Source organism: Macaca mulatta, chromosome 9 (genome assembly GCF_049350105.2).
Source record: "Macaca mulatta isolate MMU2019108-1 chromosome 9, T2T-MMU8v2.0, whole genome shotgun sequence".
Taxonomy (NCBI): Eukaryota; Metazoa; Chordata; class Mammalia; order Primates; family Cercopithecidae; genus Macaca; species Macaca mulatta.
The window spans coordinates 131,383,231-131,404,979 of record NC_133414.1 but is presented as its reverse complement, the minus strand read 5'-3'; the positions used below and the strand labels follow the sequence as shown (position 1 = coordinate 131,404,979).

The 21,749-nt window shown below is 50.1% G+C and overlaps 1 protein-coding gene across 5 annotated transcripts in view; it reads right to left on the bottom strand.

The window, feature by feature from the left end:
- The window catches only part of GRK5 (G protein-coupled receptor kinase 5), a 253,439-nt gene that overhangs the window by 154,462 nt on the left and 77,228 nt on the right, over positions 1-21,749 (bottom strand). The gene's annotated exons all lie outside the window — the stretch shown is intronic.

Here is a 21,749-nt window from a genome sequence, read left to right as displayed (position 1 = left end):
CAGAAAATCCTAGAAGAACCGCGCATGCACCCCAAGCTGAAGCACGCAGGAAGCTTGCTCATCCAGGCACTGAAGTTCATCAGTGTGTGCAGTTCAGGCTGAACAGACTCACACAGAGGTGCCTGCAATCAACAAAACGGGGGAAACAGTGACTCACCTCACACAGATGGCCTGTTAGCGGGCAAATTTCTCCACAAAAGGCGACAAGAATCATCACAGGTCCTTGGCAGAGCCTCAACTAGACTCTGCTGTTTCCAACCAGAGAGGGCTGACTCACCCAAAAGGCTCCCCCCTCCCCCAAATCCAGCCCAGGCGGGCACTGCCCCAGTGGTTCGACTCCCTCACCATCACACAGTCCTCCAGCTGACACCCAGGATTCCCAGGGAGGCCTTCCAAAGGCTCAACACGGGGCCTTTCCACGGTCTCAGGGGGGGCTGTGAGCAGAGATACCGGAAGTACAGTGGTGAGGCCATCACTTGCTTCCTCACTGGGAGTTATTTTCTGCCTCAGGGCCTTTGCATATGTCAGTTCCTCTGCTAGATACACACTTCCAGAATACTTTTTTGCAATGAAACATTTCAAGCTTACAGAATGAGAACAAAATTTCTTTAAATCTGCATACCCATAGGTTTTGTCAAAATAATTCCTCCATCCACTCCTGCTGAGAGGTTAGGTCCTCCAGGTTTTTACCTCTCACATGACGTTGCTCTGGGCACTTACGCGTGTCTCCCGGGGAGTGGCGCTTTACTGCTTTTCACTTATGTCTTTATTGGGTTTCCACCCAAGAGGACAGGGACTACGTCCATTTTGCTTGTTGGTGCCTAGGACGTTTGCCTGGCACACAGCAGACCTCTGACCAGTCTGTGAACGAGTGAATGCTCGAATATGTGAGTGAAGGAGACGCATCACCCCAGAAGCAGATCGTGCTGAGCCCGTCTTTCTCCAGGTCTCTGAGATGAACCTGACATGTCCTCTGCCGGCCCCTTGTTCTGTCAGCGAAGAGAGGAAAGGCAAGGGAGGGGACCACGGGTTCCCACAGCCTTGGAGGACCATGGGACCCTGGAGCTCAGAGCCCAGGGAGGTGGAAGGTCAGAGGCTCTAGGTCAAGTCCTCGCTGCCAGCCACAAGGTAAGACTAAGGAGACCTCATCTGGGCTTTCCTGCAGCTCCCCACAGCCAGACACCCACGATTTTTCAGAAAGAGGTGTCAGCAAAAGAAAAACTGCAGGGAGAGATGGAAAGAAGAGAAGGGAGGGGGTGGGAGAGGAGAGAGGGAAGGGAGAGACTAAAGAAAAACAGGGAGGGAAGAAGGAAGGGAAGAAAAGAGCAAGGGAGGGAGGGAAGGAGGGAGTTGCCCAAACACCCCTCATTAAGAGAACAATTGCTTTTCTGCAAATGCTCTGCTGGTCTGCATCTGCGTGCACAGGGCAGGCACCTCTGGGTGGGGACTGCATGGGGTCGGTTCTCATGCCCCACCCCTAGAGAGAGACAAGCACAGAGCCAGCCCTTGGTGGATGGCTGGTGAGTGGGCAGGGTGGGGTGCTGGAGACAGTGTTGGGTGCTGGTTATAGACTCCCTATATCAGGACAGAGGGGCCTGTGGGTGAGCTCAGCCACTCACTAGGTGGGTGACCTTAGGCCAAAAACTCTTTAAGCCTCAGTTTCTGCATCTATGAAATGGGAAGAAGAACGTCAATGTTGCCACCTAGGGTTGTGAGGAATGACAGGGAAATGCACAGAAGTCCATGCACAGTGAGCACTCAACAGACAGCAGCAAATTAGCCGTGCATGGTGGTGGGCGCCTGTAATCTCAGCTACTCAGGAGGCTGAGGCAGGGAGAATTGCTTGAACCTGGGAGGCGGAAGTTGCAGTAAGCCGAGATCGTGCCACTGCACTCCAGCCTGGGCAACAGAGTAAGACCCTGTCTCAAAAAAAAAAAGCAGCTCACACAGTTGGCATACTGTTGTGGCCCTGCTTTCCCCTCGAGGTTCCAGGCGGAGGTTTCCTTCCTCCACAGCCCACCTCATCCCACCGCTCTGGCCCTTCAGCCAGGGCTGCTCAAAGCTGCCTCTTGGTCATGTCTCTAGATTTGTGCTGGGTCACTAAACACGGTCAAGAAAAAGCCCAGGTTCTGAGTTTTCCAACATCCCCAGCACCAGGTAACACCACACCCTCCGCCTTCTGGATCCAGAAAGGCAGGTGAGTCAACCTTCCCAAGATGATCCTGAAGACGCAGGGCCAGCACCACCCTGGCGTTTTAGCGTAGGCAAGGACCCTGAGTCTGGCTGTGGGGACACCATGCAGTGGGAGATGAGTGATCAAAGGAGCCCTAGTTGAGCCCCAAACTCAGGGGACAGCCGGGGTCCTTCACTTTCCCTCCTCCACCTTCCATGCCACACTGGGTTCATCCCCAAGTCTGGGCTCTGCAGTGAAATCCACACCTGTCCCCCTCTCTGTGTCCCCACGGCTGCTACTGGACCAGGCCAGCATCCTCACCTGAACCAGCCTCCTCCCCGCCCACCTCCATTCTTGCCGCCTTCAAACTATCTCCACCCAGCAGCCAGTTATGCAAACCCAAAGCAAATCATGGAATTCTCTCTCTTGAAATCCTCCAATGACTTCCCAACAGGTTTAGAATCAAGTCCAAATGGCTTCTGTGACTCCCCCACAACCACTATGCCCCAGGCCCGCACTCCACTCCAGACACTCTGAGCTCCTCCCGGCCCATAGAGACCCTTGCGGCTTGTGCTCATCGCCCAGCCTTCGCCCTGCTGGCTGTGCCCCTGCCTGACCATCCCTTTTCTGACAACTAGGTCTCAACTAATATGACCTCCACACACCCACACTTGGAGGCTCCCCAGGCCTCATCTAAGGTAACACTGAGTCTATCTCATTCTCTCATCTAATCCTGCTGCACCTCATCCACTACAGAGTACTCATCACTATCAGACATTATTAGTTTACACATGTATAAATCATCTGTTTTCAGATATAACATGATCTCATCCACCTAGTGTTTTACTCTCAATTCACCATGCTGCCCCGGGGCAGAGCCGGCATATGAACTGGTCACTGCTGATCCTAGAACAATACCGGACACATGGTTCGCCCTCCATGAGTGCACCTGTCTGTGCTCCTGCTCACTGTGCAACCTCACGAGGGTTACTGACCCTCTCTGAGCCTTGAGGTCCCCCCTCTCTAAAGTGCAAGATATTGGATCCATCAACCTCTAAGCCATCATCTTCCTTCAGGGATGGAGGAGGGGAGCAGATGCTCTCACCAGCACTACCTTTGCCCCAGTGACAGCATGCATATACAGCAGTAGGGCAGGGGGTGATGTTGGTCACCTGGGGACAGAAGCAGCTCCAGAAGCCCCTGGCAGACAGGCCCCAGGGAACCCCAGGCCTCTGTGTGGAAGAAACCCGCCAGGCCCCCACCCTCTCCTGCGGTTCCCAGGCTCTGCAGCCTCTGCTCAAACACCTGGACAGTCCTGCTTTCTGGCCCCAAGAAGTATTTACATTTCGATTAAGTCTGGTTTGAAACCACCAGGTAGGCTGGCCTGAGGCCTGACACACCCCAGCCAGTCGAACTGTAATAACAAGGTGCCCTGGGGAGCAGGTAGAAATGTGGGGCTGAGGGAGGAATCACCACTCTCCAGAGGCTCCTTCGCAGCCTGCGAAGAAAAAGTACAACCAGCTCCTGTGATTAGAGGTGGTCACTGCTCCAGTAAGCCCCAGGGTTCTGCTCTGGAAATAAACAGCAAGGCAAGGAGCTCAGGGCACCACACCCAGACACAAGGAGCCTGCCCCCTGCCCTTGGGCTCCTCTACCAGGTAGCATCACCCAGGAAGCAGGATGTGACCCTGTTCCAAGCTGGGGACTTGCACAAAGTCACATTTTAATCCTGGATATATTCTGAGGACTCTGCTAACAAGCTACCACTGTGAGGCCTCCACAGGCTGGGAAGAAGCCCAGCTATTCATTTTACTAGCTTCAAGTCTCCTTGAAAGTGGGATTCTGGAAGCAGTAAATGACACCTTAAAGGAATGTGGATTCCTGCATCCAGAATTGCCACTGCCCCATCACCCACTCCCTGCCACCCCACCTGCAAGGGAAAGAGTCCAGGAAGCCAACAAATGCTTTAGAAATGCAGCTTTCCTTCATTCCTTGGTATTTTCATAAGAAATCAAGTCTCCTCAGCAGAAAGTGCAATTCTGCTCGTACCACCTGGCGCTACAAAAGCAGAAAGACTTCATTAAGTGAATGAGCTCCAAAAAGATGGCAGTGGCTGCCGGGAATCCTGGAACTCAAGACAGGGTCCAGGCTCAATGAACAGGGAGTCCCACAGTTGATTAGTAATGTCTGCCATTGGCCTGGCAGGGGAAAATGCTACCCACGCTGAGTGTTTGCTGTTCAGGGATCAGAAAAGCAGCTAAAACAGCACTTCCGGGAATTCAGAAAACCCAGGTTTTGACTGGTAAGGAGGCATGGTCAAAGTGACTCAAAAGGAGAGCCAGGGGCTTCTGGAAGACTAAAGAGAAAGCTGCTGGCAACTTCTTGCACAGAGGACAAGCCGCTCCTAGAAAAGTCACTTCCTCAGCAGCCATTGGATAGGGCGTGCCCTAGAGCCACCTCTGTGCTGTGGGTAACACCCCTCCCACCTCACATCTGGGATGTCACTCCCAGATCCTTGAAGCAACACAGTTCTAGACAGAATTGTGCTAGAAGACAGAAGGGTGTTTGACCTTTAGGGCTCAGAATAAAAGACCCAGAGTTATGGACACAGTTTGCTGTAGTAAAGGAGAGGTGGTGGTGGTGTGGGTCTCCCTGGTGACAGATGTCCCATTTAAAAAGAAGAGAAAGGAGGCTGGGCACAGTGGCTCATGCCTGGAATCCCAGCACTTTGGGAAACCGAGGCAGGCAGATCACTTGAGGTCAGGAGTTCGAGACCAGCCTGGCCAACATGGTGAAACCCTATCTCTACTAAAAATACAAAAAAAAAAAAAATTAGCCAGGTGTGGTGGCAGGTGCCTGGAATTCCAGTTACTCAAGAGGCTAAGGCAGGACAATCGCTTGAGCCTGGGAGGCGGAGATGAAATGAGCTGAGATTGTACCCAGCCTGGGCAACAGAGCAAGACTCCATCTCAAAAATAATAATAAAAATAAAAAGAGAAAGGAGCAGTCAAAGCACAGAGCGAGCAGTGGCTTCGTTAGTCAGATGGAGGACAGGCCTGCCCAGCAGGGCACTGCTGACATTTTAGGAGGACAAAGTGGGCACTTTTGCCTTTTTGTTTCCAGCTCAACATGGGCCTGAGGCAGTCTGCCCGGGGCCTCTGACTGGGGTCACAGTTTGAGAAACACAGCAGTAACATGGATAATTACAGAGTGGGAAAGTAGGGGAGCCCAGCATCCCTTTGCTGCTGTCCAAGGGGTGACTTCTAGAAAATGCCCAGGGTAGAAGGAGAGATTCTCCATTTCTTTCTTTCTTTTTTTTTTTTTTTTGAGACGAAGTCTCACTGTGTTGCCCAGACTGGAGTGCAGTGGCATGATCTCAGCTCACTGCAAGCTCCGCCTCCTGGGTTCACGCCATTCTCCTGCCTCAGCCTCCTGAGTAGCTGGGACTACAGGCGCCCGCCACCATGCCCAGCTAATTTTTTTGTATTTTTAGTAGAGACGGGGTTTCAACATGTTAGCCAGGATGTTCTCGATCTCCTGACCTCGTGATCCACCCGCCTCGGCCTCCCAAAATGCTGGGATTACAGGCGTGAGCCACCACGCCCAGCCGAGATTCTCCATTTCTACAGATGAAAAGAATATGTGGAAATTAACTTCTGTTGCAGCATGAAGGATTTATGTGAGACTTGTGGGGAAAGTTCTAGAACATATCACGCTATTTTGTGCACGTCTCAGGGTCTGGAGTGTCCCCTGGAGATCCAGGGGAGACCTCTGGGGGCAGCCCTAGCCCACCTCTGCAGACTTTCCTGACCTTGGCAGGTGGCTTCAGCTCCCCAAGCCTGGGCTTCCTTTCCAATAAAACAGGAGGAACAGTCCGCACCCTGTGTACTTCATGGGACTGCTGTCAACACCCACTATGAGTGGAGACAGTGGAATAGGACTCAGCAGCGAGAATGAACCAAACACAACCGCACGCAGCCACAGGCCCAAATCTCAAAGACAGCAGTGAGTGAAAGGAGCCAGACTCAAAAGGGCCAAGGCTACATGGCTCCTTTTGCCCAGAGTCCAAAGGCAGGCAAAACTAACCCACATCGTTAGAACCACCCCAAGGCAGATGGGGCCGTGGAAGACGTGTTTCTTGACTAGGGTTCCACAGGGTACATACTTTATCACTTTATGAAAACCATCCAGCAGTATGTCTATGGGTTCTGCACTTTTTTTTTTTCTTTTGGGACTGAGTCTCGCTCTATCGCTCAGGCTGGAGAGAAGTGGCACGATCTCGGCTCACTGCAACCTCTGCCTTCTGGGTTCAAGCAATTCTCCTGCCTCAGCCTTCCAAGTAGCTGGGATTACAGGCGCCTGCCACCATGCCCAGTTTTTTTTTTTGTTTTTGTTTTTTGTTTTTTGCATTTTTAGTAGATACGGGGTTTCACCATGTTGGCCAGGCTGCTCTCAAACTCCTGACCTCAAGTGATCCACCTGCTCCGGCCTCCCAAAGTGCTGGGAGTGAGCCATCGCGCCTAGCCAGGTTCTGCACTTTTTTATGTAAACAGTACGACTTGATAAAAAGCAAACCCCACAGAAACAGTCTGGAAGTCCTTTGTAAACCTCAAGATCAAGATATTCATAGATATTCATAGAAGGACTTGCCTCTTAAAACACAAATGCTACTGATCTCTTGGGAATGAAAGGCAGGTGAGATCGTCTCCCAAAGTCCTAGTTCCGCCTGTGATTAGAGGGAACCTGAGGAAAACTTTATTCTCTTTCCCAGTTCTATGCATTTCTAAGCTGGGTGACTATCTGGGGGCAAGAGGGGACAAACTCTGTCCTTTCCCAATGGCACACTGATGTCTTTCATTAGACTGAGTTGCCCCCTGTGCCATCCACCACACCCCCAATATACAGACTGCTTACCCACTTCTTATATGGCTCTTTTGCCTCTTGGGAGATGCACTCTGGTCTGTGAGCAATGGACAGCAGTGCGGAACCTAGACTGAGGGTTGAACCTTGTGGCTAATCCTTTAGAAGGTAACACATCGGTCTGCAAATAAACCAAATTGTGCATCCTGCGAAAAAGGAGATTTATATTCTCCTTCCTTGCTGGCCCACTTCCTGCACACCTCTCCATTTTAAAAACATATTTGCCAACTCTTGTAAAAACCTGTGGCACGGCGGCACCCAGGGTCATGAGACATGCAGACTTTTCCACTCAGCAGCAGCAGTTTTCTTGAGGAAGAACAACACTTTAAGTTTAAAGAAAAATCCAAACTCCGAGCCACCAAGCCTTTTGCAGGGAGTGCTTGATGCCAGGGAAGCTGAGCACAGCAGGAAGAAAAGGCTGCTTCCCCTTAAGAACATATGCTTAGGGAACATCACACGTTGGGGCCTGTCATGGGGTCGGGGGAGGGATAGCATTAGGAGATATACCTAATGTAAATGACAAGTTAACGGGTGCAGCACAACAACATGGCACATGTATACATATGTAACAAACCTGCAGGTTGTGCACATGGACCCTAGAACTTAGTATAATTTAAAAAAAAAAAAAAATCTGCTTAAATGAAGAGTCTGTGACACACTGCAGGGGGAGCCGAGAGCCCAGTACGCTACTCCAGACTCAGTCACTACATGGTCAAGGGCACCTTCAACCCATCCCTTCTCCACACTTCCTTCTTGTAGAAAATGAGGCTTTGAGGTAGAACAGCAGTTCTCAAACTCTTTCAACAGGACCCTGCAGGGTTCCCTAGTGACAACTCCCCCACCCCAGAACCACTAAAGTGAGGCACAACAGGTTTCTAAGACATTTAAGCAAGTTTGGAAACTACTGAGTTAGATGAACTTAAGGCTCCACAGAGGAAACCCAGGATTTCACTGTCTCTCCTGGTATGAAAGATAAATTTTATTTTTATTTTTTTTGAGACAGAATCTTGCTCTGTCACCCAGGCTAGAGTGCAGTGGCGTGATCTCGGCTCACTGCAACCTCTGCCTCCCGGGTTCAAGCAATTCTCCTGCCTCAGCCTGGAATTACAGGTTCCCACCACCCTGCCTAGCTAATTTTTTGCATTTTTAGTAGGGACGGGGTTTTGCCATGTTGGCCAGGCTTGTCTTAAACTCCTGACCTCGGGTGATCCATCCGCCTCGGCCTCCCAAAGTGCTAGGATTACAGATGTGAGCCACTGCGCCCGGCCGAAAGATAAATTCAAGCCTCCTGGGCCTCTGTCAGAAACCGACTCCAATATTCATTTATTCATTCTGTTGGTCAGTGAATACCTGCTATTCTTGGCACTGAAGATGAAAGAGGAGACAGGGCCTGGTCCCCATCTCCCAGGGTGGTGGGAGGTGGATGTGCCAGCCTTTACTTTAGTAAGAGGTGTGACTCAAGGAGGGTTGAATGTGCAGACCGCAGGGAGCAGGGGGGAGCTCTGCAGGGAGAGTCAGGGAGGCCCTATGGCAGGCAGTGTTTGAGCAAAGGATGAAGATGGCCAGGGGTGGGGGATGCAGCTGGGGGTAAATGGAATTCCTGGCAGAGAGAACAGCATGTGCAAAGGCTCAGTGAAGAGAAAGCAAAGCTGAACATGCCAGAGCTTGAAAAGAAAGAAGGGTGCCCAGGAAGTGCGGGGCTGGAACCATGGCAGGAAGAGTAAGAAGGGGTCCTGGGGGAGCACTAAAGAAGTTGATCTGACCACTCTTGATAACAGGATTTGGAGATTAAGGGAGGGGGTGTTAAGACAGGCTCCCAGGCCATTTGTGGATGCAGGGTGAAAAGGAAGAGTACATTCAGAGAGAACAAAAACAACACTAGCAATAACACCTATTGAAAATGCTAAGTTTGAGATGCCGAGAACACCCCGGCAGAGTAAATGGCATCAAGAAAGAGATATGTGCACTGGAGGTGAGGGACTCACAGCTATCGGTGGGACCAGAAACAAAGCATTCAAGAGCACGGCAGTGGAGTTGGCTTCTCTGCCCACCAGGGCTGTGACTAGGTAAGAAGCCTCAGGTCTCCACTCTGTTTCCTGTTAACCTGAATAATTCCCACCAGGCGTCAGCTCCCCAGAGGTAGGAACATATCTGCCTTATTCGGCACCTGGAATTGTGCCTTGCATATAGTAGGAGCCCAAAAATCTTGGTGAATGAATGAATAAATGACCAAATAGTACTGACCTCAGAGAGCTGCATCATGAGGATTAAACAAGATATGTATAGTGCTGAGCATAGCACCTGCATGCAGTAAGTGCTCAATAAATGTTAACTCTGAGTAGAGATACTTCCCCTAGAATGCTAAGGCCTGAGCCCTGGGCTGTCAATACTTCTGGAAGAAACATAGCTAGAAAGACAAAGTGAGGTCCCAGTGAGGGTAGGGCCCTGAGCCCCAGCAATAAGTAAATTTCAAGCAAAGACAGTGAGTCAGTTTCAAATGCTGCTCAGAGATCATAAGGTTAGAACAAGAAGTTTCCACTGAGTTCAGCCCAGAAGTCTGCTTAGTCTGTTTTGTGTTGCTATAACAGAATACCTGAGACTGGGTAATTTATAAACAACAGAAGTTTACTTGGTTCACGGTTCTGGAGGCTGGGAAGTCCAAGAGCGTGACTCCAGCATCTGGCAAGGGCCTCCGCGCTACATCACTCCATGGTGGAAGGCAGAAGGGCAAGAGCAAGAGAGCAAGAGGGGGCCAAACAACAAGAGTAGGTTGTAGGTTGTTATAACAACCTACTTTTGTCACAACAAACCCACTCCTGAGTTGACAAGATTAATCCATTCATAATGGCAGAGCCCTCATGGCCTAATCACCTCTTAACCAGTTCTACTACACAGTATCATCACAATGGCAATCACATTTTAACTGAGTATTGGCAGGGACATTCAAACCATAGCAAAGTCCTTTGCCAGAGCAGCCTGGTGGAGGATGAGAGAAAGACATCTGACCTCTGTACAGTGGGGAGGCCAGACTCTTCACCCCTCTGCAGACTGTCAGGGCTCCTATACAACAGAGGTGGTAATGACGGTGATAGTGATAGTGATAATGGGAACAAATGCACTAACATTCGCCAAACTTTCTAAATGCCAGGTCCCGTTCTAGGCCAACACTACAGCTTCATCACATTTCATTTTCTCGCCATGACTTTGAAATTACACCCAAGAAAGAATAAGATCTCCCCTGATAGCTTCTGTTTCCAAACCAACCCCATGGCAGAGTCTGGGCCCATACTAGTCCCGACTCCTTCCTCCAGTCTCCACGCAGTGTCCTGAAGGAGGGAGCCCTTAATGACACCAGATCCCTTTGGAAGCTCCTCACTGAGGCTGATCTCCTGGCTGGCCAGCTCCCAGAAGGCTGGTGTGAGGGGAGCTGCTAGCTTCAGCTGTGGCCACCAGATACCAAGACAGAATCCAGGTTCTCACAGGTCAGGTGGCTGCCCGCAGGGTGACCAGTGTGTCCTTCTGCACAGGAGCACTGGGGTGGGCCCCTGCGCTTGGACTCAGTCAGTCCTAGGCTCTGTCCACAGAATGTGCTGCTTGTGGGCAAGTCACCTCACTTCTGGCAGCTTTAATTGACTCGTCTAGAAAATTAAGATTATATATACAACTCCCCTCAAGGGTTGTTCTATGAGAGCTGCAAAACTGATTTTAGGAGGAAAAACTCCATAATATGCCAAAGCCATGAGAGATGCTCATCAAAGTCTGTCAGCCATGGGAACCATTTCCTATACCAGCAACCAGAATTAATAATGCACCATGACGTCCTCTACAGCAGCCTGCACTTTGACCAGTCGTTCCAGGACCTCCTCCAAGAAATCTTTTCTGCCACCCATGCCTGCCCTCCCCAGGCACAACTAAACATCTCTTCTTCCATCTACAGCAGAACTTTGTGGCAGACATTGAATAGTGCCTGTTCACCAGCCAGTGGTTCCTCTCCCTTTACTCCTGTGGACAGAGTCCTCCTCAACTACAGAGTCAGAAAAAGCCAAATATTCACTTGTCCAGCCTACCTTGCAGTTAGGGCATTTTCTATGTGATCTGGTTCTGGCTAGCAGAACCGATGGAGGGCGTCTGCTGGGGAGCTTTAGGAAAGGTTATTTTCCTCAGAGAGATGAGAAGAGAAAAAGTCCCTTCTTCAGCTGAACATCTAAATGGGACTAGATGTGATGCCTGGAACTGTTGCAGCCATTTTGTGACATGAAGGGACAAGCCTGAGAACCAAGCCAATATGTTGAGGATGCTGGTGGAGAAAAATAAGAAGAGCCTGGGTCCTTGATGGCGCCGCTGAGCTGCCAAGCTGGTCCTGGAGCCACCTAGCTCCAGACTTCTTATGATGTGGGATGATAAACATTTGTTATTGTTTAAACCATTTGCAATCAAGCCTTATTTCTTGAAGCCCAAATCATCCTGATGGGTTTTCTTTTTTATTATTATTTTTTAAATTTTTTTCCCATAAGTTATTGGGTGGTATAAGTAAGTTCTTTAGTGGTGATTTGTGAGATTTTGGTGCACCCATCACCCAAGCAGTATACACTGCACCTTAGTATTTTATCCTTCACCCTCCCCTACCCTTCCCCACAAGTCCCCGAAGTCCATCTTATCATTCTTATGCCTTTGCGTCCTCAAATCTTAGCTCCCACATATCAGTGAGAACATACGATGTTTGGTTTTCCATTCCTAAGTTACTCCACTTAGAATAATAGTCTCCAATCTCACCCAGGTCCCTGCAAATGCCATTAATTCATTCCTTTTTTATGGCTGAGTAGTATTCCATCATATATATATACATATACACACACACACACACACACACACACACACACATATATATATATATATCACAGTTTCTTTATCCACTCATTGATTTGACAGGCATTTGGGATGGTTCCATGATTTTGCTCCTACAAATATGCGTGTGCAAGTATCTTTTTCATATAATGACTTATTTTGCTCTGGGTAGATACCCAGGAGTGGGATTGCTGGATCAAATGGTAGTTCTACTTTTACTTCTTTAATGAATCTCCACACCGTTTTCCACAGTGGCTCTACTAGTTTACATTCCCACCAGCAATGCCTGATGGGTTTTCCACTTATTTATTCAACTGATACCTACTGAGTGCCGGTGGTGTCCTGCCCAGTGCTGAGTCTAGGGCTCCACAAACAGGATATGTTCTCTCTCTTTAAGATGGCTGTGATCTGATGGAGGGACTGGCAGACTTTTTTTTTTTTTTTTTTGAGACTGAGTCTCACTCTGTCCCCCAGGCTGGAGTGCAGTGGTGTGATCTCGGCTCACTGCAACCTCCACCTCCCGGTTCAAGCGATTCTCCTGCCTCAGACTCCCAAGTAGCTAGGATTACAGGCGCGTGCCATCATGCTCGGCTAATTTTTTGTATTTTTAGTAGAGACGGGTTTTCACTATGTTAGCCAGGATGGTCTCGATCTCCTGACCTCGTGATCCGCCCACCTCAGCCTCCCAAAGTGCTGGGATTACAGGCGTGAGCCACCGCGCCCAGCCAGCCACCATGCCCGGCCCAGACTTTCTCTATAAAGAGGCTTTGTCTTTGCAGACCACGTGGTCTCTGTCAAGACTACCCTGTTCTGCCATTGGAGAGAAAAACAGCCACAGGCAATATGTAAAAACAGGCATGGCTCTGTGCCAAAAGAACTAAAGAACTTCATTTGTAAAAAACAGAACTGGCCTAAAGGTCACAGTTTGCTGGCCCCTGTCCTAGAACCTCAGAAGTTCTAGAAATTCTAGGTCTCCCCCTACCTCCCTCCTCCTTAGCTTTGCGAGCTTGAGCAATGAGCCTGGCCACACAGAGTCCAGACCCAAGTCTCCTGACCATGGGCCCACACCTGATTCCTACTTACCTTGTGCCTTGGGGTGAGTCTTGGCCCTTTCCTGAGAACAAGAGCATTTGAAGAGAAAAGCCCAGAGGTCCAGCTTGACAGGTGGCTGGTGGCAGGTATGGGTCAGGACAGCGGCTGACAGCAGGTAGGGGTCAGGACAGTGCCTGCCTAGGAAATCCACTTTGGGATTCAACATTTCCCTGCAACCCAGCCCCTCACCCCAACTCCCAGGTCCTGGCAGAGGAACGGGGGGACACATCTAACCAGCTGAGATGTGGTCCTCACCCCCAAGAGCACCTGCTGGGTTGGATCAGGTCTTATGGACCCATTAAAAGTGGGTATAGTCTCACCTTACCCAGAAATTGAGACTAGCACAGGTTCTGAAATATGCTCGAGTGGCAGAGCAGAGATTTGAACTTGGGTCTGTGAAACGTTCTCACCACCACACACGCCTCTCACCCAGATCCAGGTACCCTTTCCTCCCCGCAGGAGGGGTCAGAGGCAAATAAATACACACGCGTCTCCTCACACCATGAAAGCAAGTGGAGAAGCTGAGCCTCCCTCATTTCACAGTTCCTGGGTCTCTGTTTTTCCCCAACTCCACAAAGCAGAGGTGGGGGTGGGGGTTGCAAATGCTCAGCTCCCAGACCCCAGGGATTAGCAGGTGATTGTCAAGCATCTGAAAAGACACAGAGTGCTCTTGTCAGTATTAGACCATAATAGATTCATACTTACCCCCTCCATCTGAAGGCTTCTATTTCAGGTTTAATGTAACAATAGAGTATTGTTCCTACTCCAGACTCGGGTACCACCCTGAGGCGATGGCAGCACCCACCCAGCCCCAAACTGGCACTGACTCCTGCCTCGGGGCAGAGGCGGCACCACCCAGGCATCCAGGCCATCATCCACTCCCTCCTAGATTCCCAGCAAATCTCCTAGGCAGTGACAAGAGGGCCCAAGGTCTATGCGGAAGGAGGAATGTACAAAGAAGCCAATTTGCCTGATACTTGATGCCTGGCACTCCGCAGTCAACATAAACTATCCTCCCAATGCCCATGGCCAAAGGTCACCAGAGTGACAGCCCCATGGCTGTGCACTAGGAGGTCAAAAGATGGAGGAACAACAATCACTTAATACACAGAGTGTTTGCTGTATACCCCATCTCTTCTCCTCAATTGTATTCAAGCTTTGCATTCAAGGTTTTACAACTATCCCACGGTAGAGCTTAGCATCTGTTAGCTAAAGAACCAGGCTGGGCATGCCAGAGAAAAGCACCCTGGATCGGCAATCAGGAGCCTGAGTGCAGGCTGGATGCACCTCTGTGTGACTCTCCAGGCCTCATGTCTCTCTTGTTTTTTTGTTTGTTTGTTATTATGGTTTTTTGTTTGTTTGTTTTTGAGGCAGAGTCTCGCTTTATCTCCCAGGCTAGATTACGGTGGCATAATCTCGGCTCACTGCAACCTCTGCCTCCTGGATTCAAGCAATTCTCCTGCCTCAGCCTCCCAAGCAGGTGGGACTACAGGTGTGCACCACCATGCCTGGCAACTTTTTGTATTTTTAGTAGAGATAGAGTTTCACCATGTTGCCCAGCCTGGTCTCAAACTCCTGACCTCAAGTGATCCACCCACCTCAACCTCCCAAAGTGCTGGGATTACAGTGTGAGGCACAGCATCCAGCCACCTCAAATCTCTTGTCTGTTAAATGGGACATAAAAATATGTCCCCCACCTGTTTCACGAGAGTAGGGTAAGATTCAAAGGAGAGAGTAAGCCACTTCCTGGCTGCATAACCTTAAACAACAGCTTATACATGACTTCTTCAAGTCTTAGCTCCTTTGTTTATAATATGGGAACATTCTTGTTCATACTGCTCCGGAGTATGACAGGAGATGAAGCCACCAAATGCTTAGTGCAGTGTCTGGCCCAGAGCTCGAAGTTTCCCAGTATTCAATGATTAGAGGATGCTTTGTAAAACATAAAGTCAACACGCAGTTGGCCTCCCACATCCACGGGCTCTGCATGCGTGGAGTTAATCAACCATGCATTGAAAACATTTGGCAAAAACAAAACTGTATCTGTACTGAATATGTACACACTTTTTCTCTTGCCATTATTCCCTAAACAATGCAGCATAGCAACTATTTACATAACATTTACATTATATCTAGAGATGAGTTAAAATGTACCAGAGGATGTGTATAGGTTACATGCAAATACGACACCATTTTCTATCAGGGACTTGTGCATCTGCAGATTTCGGTATCCTCAGGAGGTCCTGGAACCAATCCCTCACAGACACCCAGGAACAACTATGACTGAAGAGTCCTGCCCCTCACCCCATCCCATCTAGCACACGGCAACCTTAAGTTTGTGTGCAATTTCAAATGTACTTGGGCCCTGAGGGTAAGAATTAGGTTTGGGGAGGTTTAGGGTACTGGGTTTTTTTTAAAATTATCTGAAAGATCCCCAAAATAGCCACCTGCCCAAGGCAGCAACCCAGAAGCAATGAGCAGATAAACGTGGGGGCTGTCCCTGTGAAGCCAAGGCACTGTGTGGCTGTGACGAAGGAGGAAGACGAAGAGAAGGAAGAGGAGTAGAAGAGGAGGAGGAAGAGGAGGAGGAGGAGGAGGAGGAGAATAAGAATACAGAGGAGAATGAGGATAAGGAGGAGGAGGAGGAGGAGGAGGAGGAAGAGAAAAAGGAGGAGGATGAGGAGGAGGAGGAGGAGAAGGAAGAGGATGAGGAAGAGGAGGAGGAGGAGAAGGAAGAGGATGAGGAAGAGGAGGAGGAGGAGAAGAGAAGGAGGAGGATGAGGAAGAGGAGGAGGAGGCAGCAGCAGTTCCTTCCTGCTCCAGGAAGCAGCTCTGCGCCCACCAGCACCCGAGGCAGCCATGGTCACACCGTCACACCCAGTTCCAGACTGAACAAAGGATCCTGCCAGGGGCCAGAGGGAGCCTACACCCAGACAACTGTTTTTCCAAGGATGCCAGGCCAAACACCCAACCCTGGGTGTAGCTAAACGGGTCTAGCTGGGTGTAGCTTCACTGCGTCTCCTGCCGAATTGGTGATACCGCAAACCCAAAGGAGCCCTGCTTCACCGCCAATGGCAGCTCTCAGAAAGTAGAAGAGATCAGTCCACAAGAAACATGAAGATCATGGAGAAAAATGTACAACCAGCCGGATCACCCCATACCCTGCGGCCGGCTCCAGAGCCTCTAGCACATCCCCCATCCCAAATTCACCTACCAATCTAATGTCCGCTCATCCCTCAAGGACCGACTTGCAGAAGTCTTGCCCCTCTGCAAAGCCACCCATTGCTACAGAACAATCTGTCTGTACCCCTGTTCTCCCACAATCCTCCTCACTCCATCCTGGGCTCATTCACTGAATAATCACACTCCTGTCTCTGACTTGGACAGGCAGTGGCTTTGCTGCCAGGAACACAAGGATGGAAAGCAGCCCCTCCTCAGAGGAGCCCAGCCCAGAAGATGAGACAAACAAGGAAGAGATGATTATGTCTCAACACAGGGCTGCTGCAGGACCTACGAGAGCAGAAGGCTACACACACACAGACGGGGAAACCCCAGCCCAAGGAATCTAGAAGGCTCCCCAGAGGTGGGATGTCTCAGAAGGACTCGGAAGGACAAGTAGGGAGCCACCAAGCAGAAGATGACAGGACAACATTCTAAGCAGAAAGGTTTCCAGGGGCTGTGTCAGTCCTTGGGAATGGCTGGATTGTGGGGTGCCTGGGAAGGGAAGACAGTGCCTGCCTTCTAGAGGCAGAAGTTGGAACCACTTTGTGAAAGAGAAACGGTCAGATGCGGCTTTAAAATCATCATGATGTCAGCAAAACCAGGAGGGATAGTATTTTAGGGGCTATTGCAAAAGTCCAAGAGAGAGAAGAAATGAGACTGAACCAGAATAACAGCCGTAGAGGTTAGAGGTGAAGGCCATAGGGAGAAGGGAACAGATTTTTTCTTTTTTTTTTTTTTTTTTTTTGAGACGGAGTCTCACTCTGTCACTCAGGCTGGAGTGCAGTGGCATGATCTCAGCTCACTGTAACCTCTGCCTCTCAGGTTCAAGCAATTCTCTGCCTCAGCCTCTCGAGTAGCTGGGACTACAGGCACCCGCCACCATGCCTGGCTAATTTTTGTATTTTTAGTAGAGACAGGGTTTCACCATGTTACCCAGGGTACTCTTGAACTCCTGACCTCAGGCGATCCACCCACCTTGGCCTCCCAAAGTACTGGGATTACAGGCGTGAGCCACCACACCCAGCTGGGAACAGATATTCTTCCAGATGTTCAGCAACTGGGGTCCTTATTACTCAACCACTACTAAGCAGCTGCTCCTTGCAAGTAGCCACCAGCTTTCCTAGTTCTCTACTCTCAGCCGCTAAGTATAGCTGACCATAAAGTTTTAAATAGTATACATGTAAAACAGTGTGAGTTTTAAATAGTGTGTGTCAGGAGTATTCCTGACACACAGGTGTTTGACCTCCCTAACCCTGATAGGAGCTGAACAAAGAACATGGTTATACAAACTGAAAACCAAAGAACCACACCTAGGCTACCCCAACAAGGTCAGAGGTAGCTCAGCTTGTGCCTAAGATAAAACAATCTCCAGGAAGGCCATGAGCAAACCACTGCTGGGCCAGGAGAGACTCAGGAAGGGGGAGGCCCGTGCACAAAGACCGAGAAGGCAAGAAGCCATATGCTCCTCCGGGCTTACCGCTCACCACTCATCTCTATCCAGGTGGCTGTGCGACTATGGCCAAGTCACCAACCCTCTCTGGGCCTCAGATCCTGCATCCACCAGCTGGAATTGAGGATCTGTGATATGCCCATAGGCAGCCACCATCTTCTGACCCCCACAGTGGGAAGAGAGCCACAGGCAGGTCAGGCGCGGCCTCCCAGCCTGCCCAGAACACCGGTTCCCAAAAGCAAAGACATTAAGCCCTTCCTGCCAAGGGAGGGAAATGCTTGTTTACAGCCCTTAGCTGGTCCAGTCCTAAGTCTTCAGAAGGAGAGGGAAAGGTGCCCAGAAATCCTTGATCACAATGACCAAAAGAGCTGCAGCCTCGACATGCCAGAATCTCTAGAGGAGTTTGACCAGGGGCCACAGACACGTGGCTCCGGACCTCCTCAGCTCCAAAAACAAACAAAACAAAAATCCTTCTTCTCCCCATCCCCCAAAGCCTTTCTTTTTTAAATAAAAAAAATCTTGAAAAATCAGTTTCTGAAAATAAAATCTGCTCCCTTACCATATTTTCTCATGAAGTTAAAAATACAAGTGTTGCAGGGGGAAGGAAAAAAAAAAAGTTTTGCTTAAGGTCAGAAGGGGAAAAGGCATGTTTTTTGAAATCTTGAAAAATAAACAGACTCAGCCCTCTTGTGCAGGCTCTCTGGGAATGTGACCTCAGTGCTGCTGGGGGTTGGAAAGCCTTTGCTTAAAGAAAAGTTCAAGGGCACACCCAAGGTGGGAGGTTAGTAGCTCAGACACCATGTTCCGCGTTCCCCTCCGGATGACCAGCCAACCGCCACTGGGACATGGGCGTCCAGGAATGGAGTGGCTGAGGCCGGGTGGGTGAGGAGGGGTAGGGAGGAGGAAGAGCAGCCAGCCTGCTGCCCTGTGAATCAACCACCCCCACTCCCCACACACGCCCGAGCCAGTCCATGCTGAGGGATGCTTGTCCAACCAGAGGCAGGGTGTGGAGTCACGTTCCAGCCAGCCAGGAGCCCACCATGTCGCTGCAGCAGTGACACAGTGAGGTGCAGCAGAGATGTGACCCTCCAGGGCAGGGTCACAGACAACACGGGATGGTCCCTCAGCTTGGCCTATCTGCCTCTCAGCAGTAGCTAAAGAACCCATAACAAAGCTTTGGGGAAACAGGGAAGCAGGGCTCGGAGGCCACCCATCCAGTCGATACCTACTTATCAAGCACCTACTATTTGCTAGACCCTGAACCGGACACTGGAACTACAACAAGCAAGACAGACAAGGTCCTGGCTGGCATGGAGCTTAGGTTCGGGTGCTTGGAGCCCCCCCACTTTCTCCTGCTTTTCACCCCCATGCCCTGTCCACAGACCTGCCACTCCTGCTGGGTACTGATGTGTGTCGAGGGTAAGCCATGGCATTCCCCACCTCCATCAGGGCTCATAAACTCCAGGGAGGCTCTGCAGGCAGAAAGGGTGGGAAGGGGAACAGAGCCCACACCATCATCTCTAACATGAGGTGCAGGATGGCTGGCCCCAGAGGATGTGCCCAGTTTCATTACTGCACATCCATGGCCTCCCAGCTCTGGGCTAACCCTAAGAGCAGAGGACACAGGCACAGGCTGTTCCTACCTGTGAGGACCCTCCAGCCCAGAGAGGGGGAACCAAAAGCAAAGGGTTAGGATGAACCCAAGGCCAGCAGGGAGGAGCGGGAATGAGCAGGGCTTTGGGATCAGACAAGCTCTTTGGATCTAAGCCTGTTTCCTGGCTGTGTCTACCTGGGCGACTCGCTTCACGTGGGAGCCTCAGCGCCCTCTATAGTATGGGGGAGATGACCGTGCCAGCCTTGCACACACATCCAAGCCCCGGTGTTTGATATGGCGCAGTCATAGCCGTCCTCCTCTCTGTGCTTTTTTTTTTTTTTTTTTTTTTCAGAGTCTCACTCTGTCGCCCAAGCTGGAGTGCAGTGGCCGGATCTCAGCTCACTGTAAGCTCCGCCTCCCGGGTTCACGCCATTCTCCTGCCTCAGCCTCCCGAGTAGCTGGGACCACAGGCGCCAGCCACCTTGCCCGGCTAGTTTTTTGTATTTTTTAGTAGAGATGGGGTTTCACCGTGTTAGCCAGGATGGTCTCGATCTCCTGACATCGTGATCCGCCCGTCTTGGCCTCCCAAAGTGCTGGGATTACAGGCTTGAGCCACTGTGCCCGGCCTCCTCTCTGTGCTTTGCCAGGAGTGGACGGCAGTGTAGTAGTGGGCAGGAGGTTGGACTTTGCCAGAGGAAAGCCAGAACAATTTAAGAGGTGAGATGTCAGTCGAGCTAAACCCCAGAGATGGAAATATAATTTCTACAAGAAAAAAAAGAAGAGAAAATAATTCTAAGCCCAGAATGAAAACAGGCATTTTTTTTCCTTGAGGGCCTAATTATATTTCCTTACCCTGAAATGAAAGATTTGTGATGAATTATTAATGATGGATGGGCAGATGTAGCTTTTCACTCCCTTCTTCCTCTCTTCCCTTTTTTCTTCCTTCCCTCCCTCCTCCCTTATCTTCTCCCTTCTTTCCTCTCTTCCTTCTTTCCTTCCTTTCTCCCTCTCTCTCCCTTCCTTTCTTCCCTCCCTCCCTCTTCTCTCCCTCCCTTCCTCTCTTTCTCCTCTCTCTCCCTCCATTCTTCTCTCCTTCCCTCCCTTCCTTCCCTCCCTCCCTTCTCCATTCTTCCTTCCTTCTCTCCCTTCCTCTCTCCCTCCCTCCCTTCCTTACTTCCTTCTTTCCTCCCTCCCCTTCCCTCTTATTCTTCAATGTAAATTTATTGAGCATGTGCTCTGTGCCAACACTGTTCTAGACACAGGGGGACACGTTAGTGAACCAGACAGACGGGACATCTCCTGGACCTTACATTTCATCCTCACAACTGCCCAGAGTCATCACCAACGCCATCTTACAGACAAGAAAAAGAATTTTACCAGCAAGCTTGTCATACACACTGAGCCTTTGAGCCCAAACGGATAAAAACAATCGGCCTTCACGCCATGACTCCTCACCTCCCCACCTTTTCCACCAAAACCTCTGCATCCGGTCAAGGGAGTGGGTGACCAGCCCCAAAGTGACCACTTCCAAGGGGTGCCTGCGTGGCGGGCTGCAATAGGGGAGGCGGGCTGACTGGAGGCAACAAGCTTCCCAGCCCTTCATTATTACTGCCAGCCACTCCAGAACAACCTTTTCCCTTCAAATTACAGCAAATTGAAAAGCAGAGTCAACAGAGGTCCCCAAAGTCCTGAGAGAACTGAACTTGCCCTGCTAGCTTAAGGAAGGCTGAGGCGGGGGCCTGGGGCCCTCCAGACCCCCACGTGTGACTCTATATTGTACAACAAACAATTAGACGGTACTGAAAAATCCAATCACAGACTGCGGCGAGAATGAGTCCAAAACACCTAACATACAAAAACACTCTTTTTCCCAAACAAGGGGGCAGATTTTGTGGCAACTTGTGCAGTGAAGATTTTACTTCAAAGGACTTAAAGCACTTTGGGAACTCAATTAATAAGAGGGATTACTATAACAGTGAGCTCAAATCGCCCTGATGAAATAGTGAAGAGTCGTGGTGGTGGCTGCGGGGTACAGGGTGTTCATTACACTATCCTCTCTGTTTTTTGAGTACATTTGAAATGTTTCATAATGAAAAGTTTTTAAAATCCTGAAAAAGTAACACGACACCTGAAGTCTACAGAATACAAAAAATGAAAGTAAAACATTCACAGTGGGGTTAATAGAAAGAACAACCCCCTGGATTTGTGGGGTGCTTTGCTCTGTACGTTCTACATGCAGCATCTAATATGAGCTTGCAAGGAAAGTAGGAGTTATGAGCCCCATTTTGCAGACAAGGAAGCTGAGACTTGCCCAACGACATTCTGCCAGGAAGTCATGAGGTGAGGACTGACCTTGACCACAGGGGCCCTCGCATGGACTTCATCCCTCCCTACCCTGGCCAGGTCCCAGCCCCAGCACTCAGCGGCTCCTGGCCCCAGCACTCAGCAGCTCCC